Genomic DNA, 10803 nt, shown 5'->3' with positions numbered 1-10803 from the left:
TTTTCCTTTCCTTTCCTTTCCTACCATGTATATTTTATTTTCTGTAAGAGCTGTATTTGCCCTTATTTGTTACTGTAAGAGTCTGGATTTCGTATTTTCTCTGCAAGCAGGGTCCCTCTGAAAGTCTCCACCTTAACATTCGGACCCAGACCTTGCCCAGTGCTTGCAAGCGTGTACCTGAGGAATGTAGGTGGGATGGGGTGAGGGAATAAGGTAGAAGGAATAGTAACAAACTGAATCCAATTTCTTGTTCTGATATACAAATAGGAAATACAACATGAAGTCACAGTATTCAGAGACCCATTCCAAATGAACCAAAGTTAGAGTTCCTGGAAAATATTATTTTAATTAGTTACAGAAAATATTGACTTTTTGTAAAGATAGACACAGTGGGCATATCTACATGAGATGCTTAATGCTCAGAAGCTAATAACACTGCACAGTAGTGCATCACAACACAGACCATGTTAATATACCACTGAGTAGTATTATTAGGCTACTGCGCAGTAGCATCTCTAAAAAAGCATTTGCCAGTGCTACTGTGCAGTAATTCTAGTTATTGCACATTTATTTAGTACTTGATTATACAAGTACTAAGTAAAATATTCAGTAACTACTGCACATTAATGAGCATGTAGATGCACCCAGTAACCCCCAAAACAAAACAAGTATTGATCTTCAACTCGTCAGCTTTTCAATTTTTTTAGGAAAATAAAGGGAATCTTCCCTGAAAACCAGACATTTTCCGCAGAAAGTTTAATCAGAAAACTATCTATGGAGGTTGAGTGAGGTCCTAGATGATTGGGGAAAAGCAACTATAGTACTTATTTTAAAGAAAAGGAAAAGGAGAATCTGTGAAAAGGAGGAATTACAGATCACTCAGTGTGACTTTGATACTTGAAAGAATCATGGAGCAGAGCCTCAAGGATTCTATTGTGAAGAACCTAGAGGAGAACAAGTTGATCAGGAACAGTCCGCATGGATTATTGAGAGCAAGCCATGACTGACCAACCTGATTTTCTCCAATGGGGTGGAAGGGATGGGGAGGGGTGGTATGCCTTGACTTAAGTAAGTCTTTATTGATACTGTCATCTATTTTGACACTGTCATCCATGACATTCATATTAAGAAGCTAAGAAAATATATACTGGATGAAAGTACTATAAGGTGGAAATACAATTTGTTGGATCATCATACTCAATAAGTAATCCTCAGTGGCTCAATATCTAATTGGGTGAAGGTATCAAGTATGGCCCCTCTGGGAACTAGCTGGGCCTGGCATTGTTTAATGTCTTTATTATTTGGATGATGGGATTGAATGCATACTTATCAAATTTGCAGATGGCAACAAGTTGGGTGTAACTACAGACACTCAGGAGGGTATATCTAGGACCCAGAATGGCCTGGATAAATCAGAAAGAGGTCCATAATGAACCAGATACAATACACTAAGGTCAAGTGCAAAGTTCTTTACTTGGGACAGAATAATTGCATACAAAAATACAGACTGGGGAATGCTTGGCTGGGTTGCACTAATTCATAGATGGACCTAGGGGTTACAGTAAACTATAAACTTAGCCAATATTGCACTCTTGTTGCAAAAAAGCCAGTAGCATACTGGATTGTATTAGCAGAATTTTGCTTGCAAATCAAGGGAAGTAATTCTGCAATTTTATTCAGCACTGGTGAAGCCTCACCTGGAGTACTGTCTGGTTTTGGGCCTCACACTTCAAGAAAGATGTGAACAGACTGGAAAGTGTCCAAACGGAGCAACAAAAATGTGGGGGGGGAAGTGAAAATCATGCATTATGAGAAATAGCTTTCTTCTTGCCTAATCAAAGGGACTTCAGTCCAGGTCTGTAGAATGCAAACAACTATCAGTTGTAGAGGATATTGGTGGTTTAGGTGGTGTGCTCTTGGATATATTGGCAAAAAGTCAAGGGCTCAGAAAACTCAATAGAAATAAATAAGTGGAAGATAAGAGTCAATGATAAAGGAAATTAAAGATGATAGGTTTAAATACCTCACACCTTATTGGAGTATAATTGATCATTTTCTTCTTTAGAGTGTATTTCTGAGAAACTAAAAAGGAAAAGAGGGAAAAAGAAGTCTCTTTTACTTCTGTGAAACAAGGCCAGAGGATAGTTAGTCAATAAAACTGCCAGGGAGAGATTATTAAAAGCTGCTGGATGTGTTTTTCTGTATATACTAAGTAATTGACATATTTATTGCATCTCCATATTTAACTCTGGGTCTGTACTTTTGTACCATTTATACCAAGTCAATAGTTTTGGCAACTTAATGGCAAATCTGTTTGCTTCTGTTTTCCTCAGCTTGCATGTGCTGTCAGTACTTCTAAGGAAGAATAATTTATGCAGGAAGTGAAGAAGCTTACTGTGCCAGCCCTTGAAACAACATACTGTATCACCCTAAAAACATCAGTAATATAACCTTGAGCCTGGATCTCTTCTCTATAGTTTAACAAAATACAGAATAAACTGATGGAAGTAGAATATTTTCCCCCTCCAAAAATATAAAACTACAGACGTGCTTTTTTTATTGCTGCCTTTGAGGATCATCAAGAGATGACAATGACAGATTTTGTCTGCCATCACCAATTTCTGATTTTTCTCCCTTTCCTTCAGAGGCAACCAGCCAAACAAAACAACCAAAAAACCCCAAAAAGCAAATGAACACCCCCGAAGAAATATTAATCTAAATAGTTAATATTATTATACAAAACAAAAACACAAGGAATTATTTTTGGGGAGCCTAGGGGAATATGTGTTGCAAGAGCAATGCTTGGGGAGTCCTGATTATAGAGAAGAGTGGTATTGTTTGAGAGAGTTCTATCTGGTGCCAGCCAATGTGGTTTTGGGCCTGCTGGCATGGATAAGGGAGGGAAGAGAGGAGGATGCCTTTTACCTTGAAAAGGAACATCTGTTGCAATGGAGCTTCACTAATTTACCCCAGCTGTAGACCTGGCCCTATACAAGTTGCCTTTTGAACATGCTCTGATTGTGTTGCCTTTGTTAGATGGGTGTCTCCAATTTTTGTAAATCAGAGCTAGAAGAGATAGCAGAATACTGGATTTTCCTAATTCAGATGAGGGAGACACCTCTCTTCCCTTCCTTAAATTGCAGCAGAAGTTAAGTGAGATTTGACAAGAGAATCAGTCCTTCCCATTATTTTGTAAGAACAGTCTTCCACGAGTATTATTAAGTAGTAAGAATATTAAACTATTCTAGAGCATTGTTTTTAAAACCTTTCTAAAGTAATAGCTTCAGTCTATCTCTATGTCTGCTTCTTCCTTTTCAGAATGATTTGTACAATACTGCAAATTGTACATATTTATTTTGTCTTCAGCTTTTGCTAGTTTGAAATTAACATTGGGACGTTTCAAAGATGTGATGTCTTTTTCAGATGTTTAAATTATAGTAATTACAACAGCTTCTCACTGCTTGTTACTCTTTGGTCCTTTTTTAATATCTGTGTTGTTTACATGACAGAAAATTTGCTCATAACAGTAAAAAATACACCTTAAAAGGGATAATACACACTGCTTTTTTAGCATTTTGTTGCCTGTATATTACCGTTTTGGATACTGTACTCTTGTTAAATTCTGCAGTGCAACATACGGATAATTTCTTTGTATTTCAATTGCATTCACTATCAAATAACCAGTGGCATTGCTGCCAGAGACGGTTGCCACCTGGTCATAGAACTATAAGAATCTCCTTTGCATTTCTAATGTGACCTGGTTTATCTCTTATTGTCAGTATGAGCAATATTCTTTTTGATCTTGCTTTTAAGTAATCTTTTCTGTGTCTTTGTTTCAAGGGTTAATTACTTCTCAGAAGTTGTATAACATACAGTAAAGCTAACTTACTCCTTTTTTATAAGCTATTCCCAGAATGTGATTTGAGACCAGATAACAGTTGCCTGAACACATTTATTCTGGGTAGAAAGCAGAGGTGTGGAAGAAAATGTTAGAATGAGCACGGAGTCTAATTTGAGATAACCACCATTCACTTAATACCTACCTGCCTCCCTGAAATGTTATCCCAAGATGTGCTTTTTCAAAGCTTAGAGAATGACCGCCTGGCACTGGTGAGTCAGTGTTTCTGGTATTGTAAATTTCTACCTGAAAATACTGTACTGTTTCCTATAGACTAAGCTTCTTTGAGTAAAACTAAGGTAAGTATGTCATATATCCAAGGCCGATAGCTGAAATGTAGTTTACTTCTAGAGTCAGGGAGGTTTAGGCATCTAAAAGTACTTGGGCACCTAAATCCCACTGTAATTTCACAGTTGCAGTGGGACCTAGGTGGCTAAACACCTTAAATTTCTGGGCCTGCATGGCCAGGTATTCAGCTGAAAATGCTTATATATAGGACTTAAGTGGTGCAGGGGCCTTGTACTGGCTGTCACACACAATGTTGTACAAAATGCTTCTGTTAAGTGGAATATGGAAGGCTAAAATAAACATAAGCAAAGATAGGCAATTAGTAGGGCTGTGCAAAGCTTCAGTCCTTGACTCGATTTGGCGGAAATTCGGCCCAATTCAGTGGCCAAATCTCTGAATCGGAATCAAAGCAGGAGACCCTTTAATCTCTCTGAATCGAATTGGAACCCTCTGAATTGATTTGAAGAGATTCGGAAAGATTTGGCGATTTAGACATAGACACAGGTTTAAATGTTTTTTCTACATACCTCAAGGTACCAGGCAGCTTATGAATGCTGGAATGGTGAGGTGGATGGAGCATCCCACAGGAGCATGGGGGGCTCCCCAGTGTGCTTGATAGTGGACCAGAAGTACTTCCAGTTCAGTTCTGGGTTCATCAGGGAGCACGCAGGGGCCCCTCCTGCCCCCCTGGTTCAGCAACTGGTGACTCCTGGGTCTGAGGGGGCACCCGGGGTTCCCCCGTGGCCGATCACTAAGCTGGGTGGAGGCATGGGGGGCCCCCAGCACACTTCCTGGTAGACCCTGAAGTGGACTGGAAGTACTTCCGATCCACTTCTGGATTTGCTGCTGAGCACACAGGGCCCCCCACACTCCTGTGGGATGCTCCATCTGCCCCAGCATTGCAGTGTTCATGAGCTGCACCTGGTACCTTGAGGTATGTAGAAAAAACATTTAAAGCTGTGTCTATGGCTGAAACACTGAATCTCTGAATCAGCATCAGATCTTCAGATTCAGATTTGGCAGAATCGAATCGGGGACAGTGATCTGAATCAACAAATCAAATTGCTGTCTCTGATTTGGGGCAAATCCAAATCCGAATTGAATATGGCCCATTTCACACACCCCTAGTGGTCAGCCTCGTTAGTCTGAAGTCAGACGGAAGGTAGGGTAGAGTTGCACTTTGTGTTTAGTTAGTCTATAAGGTGCAACTCTATTCTACCTTCTGCCTAACACATACATGCCTTAGCATAGGAATGCTAGAGATTGGAATGAGTGTAGAAAGGCCTCTTTTCCCATAGTATAATCGGTGGGACAAATATAAGGAGGGTCTAGGTACTGGGAGGTACAGTGCTGCAGAGATGAGGGAGTGCAGACTGCAGATTCCATACCTTCAAAAGGTTCAGTGAAAGATGACACGTTTTATAGCCTCCCATCAGTATGGAAATAATTTTGAGTACTGCAGTGTATTCTTTTTTATAGACATCCTACTGAAGTCAGTACTAGTTTTTTCATTAATGTTAAGTCTATAATGGCTTTCAATGCACCGCTCAGGAGCACAGGGTGATCTTCATTCTCTAGCCTTGAACAGCTGTTCACTCCATATTGTAGCCCAACATTGTTGTTATTTTTTTAAAATTTAGTTTGTCGATATATTATTTCTTAAATACTGCCAACTTAATGTATCATGAATGCTGTACAAAAATGTAATCATAAGATAATTAAATAAAACCATTCTCCCAAGGGTCTTGAGACAAATCACAATAATTAACTGAATGGATTGAAAGATACTAATCCAAGAAGGAAGCTTTGTTGAATAGGATGGATTGCCTTTAAATTGAAACATTGTATTCAAGTTAAAGACAATCACAGGGGAATCCAGCAGATATATCAAAGGAACAAATTAATCAGAAGTTAGACCAAATACACTTTGCACAAAAAATTGTGTAAATTAGATTGGCACCCCACAACTAGGAGACTAGCAACTTTTGGATATCCAGGCAACAGTGTTGCTAAGAGCACATTTTTATTACCTGCACTTTGCAAGACAGAAGGATCTTATTCTCTTATGTTTAAGACTTTGCTGATCTTGGATTACTGCAATGTGTTCTAGATGTATCTAAACATTAAGGTTTTTCCTTGTTAGAAATAACTTTTATCTTTTACCTTTCAATTTTGTCTATTCCTAACTTGACCTTCTGTGGAGAGCAGTTCCTTTTTCCTTCATACCAGTGATAGTTTTTGTAACCCTGATAATTTTCATCTAGTAACTCTCCATGTTAGGGGAAAAACAAAATTACCGATTTTAAGTTCTTTTTCCCACTGCAATTTCTCCAACAGTGCTTGTATGGCAGCAATTTCATGGACCACAGCCTTCCAGGGGTGTAACAAAATCTATATAACAATGTGTATTGAGTTTCCATCAAGTTGTAGGTCATTGCCATGTATGAATGGATTTAGTCTTGAAATCTCTCTAAGGTGCAGGTAAGTGTTGACTTCCCCATAATCCAGATAAGGGAAAAGTCCTGAATTAGTGACAAAACCAATCATAGAAGACAGGCTTCTAGGTGTCAAGAAACTTGTGATTTTAATTACAAGGTCACCAACCCTACCGTATTGTATTGTTCACTCCCCTTTCAGGTGAACAGTTATGAATCTACAAGAGACAGCAGTGTTGTTATATAATTTGTGGGGGGAAAATAAAGAGCATGTGTGTGTATGCATAAATATGCTTCTAAGATGGTTCTCTCCTACATACTTCTTTTTTTGGATCTCATTTGACATCCTTTATAACCTAATATATTTTATAGCACTTGCAATGATACTGACTAATAAAACATGAAATCATTGTGTTTGAGTCTAAATGATAATTTTGAAATATTGATCTTTGGGGTTTACTAACTGATGCTTACAAAATTAATTCAGGATTTCTCATCCTCTTTTATTTTTGTAAGAGCCATAGTGATTCTGAGTCTTTCCATTTTACTTTTGCCTTTTATTTTATGAAAAATTTGACAACCCATTCACACAGTTAAGGAAACTGTTGATTTCATAAAGAATTCATTAAAATAATCTTATGTTGCTTTTGACAGCACCAAGTTGACATTTTTGCTTATCAGTGATATGTAATTGGGCTATAATGGCAAAAAGTAGATTCCTGAAATCAATTTTTAAATAATAATGCTAAAAGTTTGAAAGCTAATGTGTTTGTTACACATGAACTCTACAAGCTCTTAAGTAATTGTTTCTTTCCCGGGCCTCTCAAACTTCTGCAGTAATGGCTACTTGACAAATCCAGTGCAAACACTGAACAGGAAGTGTTAAAGAGCTTTAGTGAGAGTCTGAAGTACTTATGTTCTTCAGCTTTTTAGTATGCTTTGATTATTTTTTCTCTTAACAAATAGACAGTTTTCCTGTTAAGATTTAATTACTTCATGCCTGGAAATCAGCAGCTGAAGAAAATGATAATCCTCTAGAAGATTTAAATGTGCCCTTAGATATGTTGGGAATATTCTCAAATGCAGCATAGATATCAACTATGTTTAAACAGCTGATGTTCAAACAAATCCTTGATATTCAAATGCTGTATACAGAATGCTACAAAAACAAATTGGATTCGATCTAATCTCCGCATACAAGCCTGAGCTGAACTTTTACATGAAAATGTGGTTTTCTAATAATATAGAGAAATAGAGACAAAAGGGAAAACAACATTTTGCATTTTCCCACTGAGGAATTCATGATATTGTGCTGCACAAAGTTCAGTGCTTTCACTACAAGGAGTTTCACCATGGGGATCAGCCTGATGAAGAAGATAGTGAAAAACACAGAGCAGAAAATGTGAAGCTGTGGGAAATGAGTAAAATACATATTGTTTCTCATACTAATGTTGTGAATAAGTAAACAAGGAAGCAACATATACACAGGTTTTTTATTGGTAAAGATAACAAAATAGACAAAAATGAAAATCCTGTAAAGTCTGATTAAATATCGATGCAGATTTTATAATTGGACATAAATGATCAGTTAAAAAATTACTTCTTTCTGGAATGTAGAATGGAATTAGATAAACCAGCATTGGACATGTACAGGCGAAGCTACACTAGTTAAGCTGCACACAGAACAGGACAGGAAGATCAGAGCAGACCGGTTTTAGGCCACCTTTACAACCTCTTGGTCTTGGGTTCAACCCTCCTATAACATTTAGAACAGCTTCAGAGTTCCCAACAAACCCACATTATTGGTACTAATTAGGCTCTTTTAATTGAAAATGGTTCTGTGTGCTGGGAAGTTGGAAAACAAAAAGTTAGTATGCCAGGTCTACTCCCTCTAGGCCAATATATAGGTATCTGATTAAACCAATTTTGTTTTATTAGTTGAAGTCATTTTATTGAAAATGCCTTCTAAAGGGTCTTTCTTTCTATCACAAGAGAATTTCTTTCTATGACAAATTCTGTACTACCTTGTGCAATAGTCAACACTTTGGAGAAAGTAATAAGAAAATGAGCTTGGCACAGGATGAACTAAAAACATTTGATTTAAACTTGTGTTAATTAAAAGTATTACTTAAAGCTGTCCTAGACTTTATTATTGTGTGATTTTGTTATAAAAACCCTACATTAGAATAACATGCTAAAGGTTACAAACTCAAGCCTGCAAAAGGAAATGCCACAATTATAGTTGCCTATACAATCTAAAGCAGAAGGACAGGATCTCACCTTAAAGACCTGCATTCTTCCTGACTTCAGACTAACATGGATAACTACTTCCCCATACAATCTTAGTCATATTGTTCACATGCACATATTCATTATGATACAGTCTTTAACTTCATGCTTACAAGTGCTTCCCCTCCCTTCACCAACAGGATCTCTGTTTTATTCAGCGCACAGGGAAGTCAATGCCCACTTAATGAGTAGCTGATCATTATTTTATTTGTTTTGTTGAGTGCACGATCCCTTCTGCAATTACACTATTCAAATTCTGTTTTAAAGTAGAATGATTAACTTCCTGAGAGGCTATTCTATGATGCTTGTCACTCAAGTGCCTGAGTGCTTGACACACATTAATTTATTTTATAGCCTCTCTATATGGTGAAGAGGTGTTGTTATCCCTGTTGTCCAAATGAGGAATAGAAGACAGTGAAGTTGATAAAAGGTGTTCACTGAATTTGAATATTTGTCTGAGAGGACAAGAACCTGATGTTTCAGAGTACATATTATTATAGTACTTTGCATATGTGAAGCAAAGATCCTATTACGTTTAGCTGTAGCTGTGAATTCTCAGCACTTCTGCAGATCGGATGCTGGGGGCTAAATCCTAATATGTTTTAGCCATTAGCTTAGTGGTTAGAACACTTGGCAACAGAGTGCAAGACCCAGGTTCTACATCCTATTACTCTCAGGAGATTTGAATGTGCATCCTTAGGAAGTGCTTTACCCATCAGCCAAGCATTGCTCAGGGGCCTCTCCAGTAGGAGTGTGTGTGATGGGCTGTATTTGATTTGGATTTAGATCTGGCCTGAATCGGGGACAGTGATTCGATTTGTTGATTCAGATCACTGTCCCCATTCAATTCGGCCAAATCTGAATCTGAAGATTAAATGCTAATTCAGAGAATCAGAGATTTGGCCACAGACACAGCTTTAAATGTTTTTTCTACGTACCTTGAGGTTTCAGGTGCAGCTTGTAAACACCTGAGATGGTAGGGTGGATAGAGCATCCCACAAGAGTGTGGGCGGGCCCCTTGTGTTCAGAGGTGAACCCAGAAGTACTTCTGGTCCACTTCTGGGTCATCCACTGTGCATGCGAGGGTGGGGGGAGGATTCTCCCCACATCCCCCAGGTTGGTGATCGGCCACAGGGAGACTCTGGGTACCCCCCCAGACCCAGGAGGCACCAGTTGCCAAGCTCAGGGTCCACCACTTGCTCCCCAGAAGACCTGGAAGTGGGCCAGAAGTGCTTCTGGTCCACTTTCGGGTCTGCTGCCAAGTATGCTGGGAACCCCCGTGCTCCATTGGGATGCTCCATCCATGCCAGTATCTCAGCATTTACGAGCTGCCTGGTACCTTGAGGTATGTAGAAAAGCATTTAAAGCTGTGTCTGTGTCCGAATCATCGAATCTCTCCAAATCAATTTGGAGGGTTCCAATTCAATTTGGAGAGATTAAAGGGTCTCCTGATTTGATTTGGATTCAGCCACTGAATTGGGTTGAGTCTCTGCTGAATCAAATCAGTGACTGAAGCTTCAAATACCCTTACTCTCCAGCCTTCATAGTTTCATAGTTTCAAGGGTCGGAAGGGACCTGAGCAGATCATCAAGTCCGACCCCCTGCCATGGCAGGAAAGAGTACTGGGGACAAACAACCCCAGCAAGGTGATTGTTTAGCCTTGTCTGAAAGACCCCCAGGGTAGAAGCCAGCACCACTTCGCTTGGAAGTTGGTTCCAGATCCTAGCCGCCCTGACAGTGAAATAGCACCTCCTGATGTCTAATCTGAATTTACCCTCTGCCAGCTTGTGACCGTTATTTCTAGTCACTCCTGGTAGTGCTTGGGGGAACAGGAACTCCCCCAGTGCCTGCTGGTCCCCTCTGACTAGTTTGTAACAGGCCACTAGATCCCCC

Source organism: Gavialis gangeticus, unplaced genomic scaffold (genome assembly GCF_001723915.1).
Source record: "Gavialis gangeticus isolate Ggan-Ray unplaced genomic scaffold, GavGan_comp1, whole genome shotgun sequence".
Lineage (NCBI taxonomy): Eukaryota > Metazoa > Chordata > Crocodylia > Gavialidae > Gavialis > Gavialis gangeticus.
The sequence above is the reverse complement of the archived record's forward strand: the minus strand, read 5'-3'. Positions refer to the sequence as shown.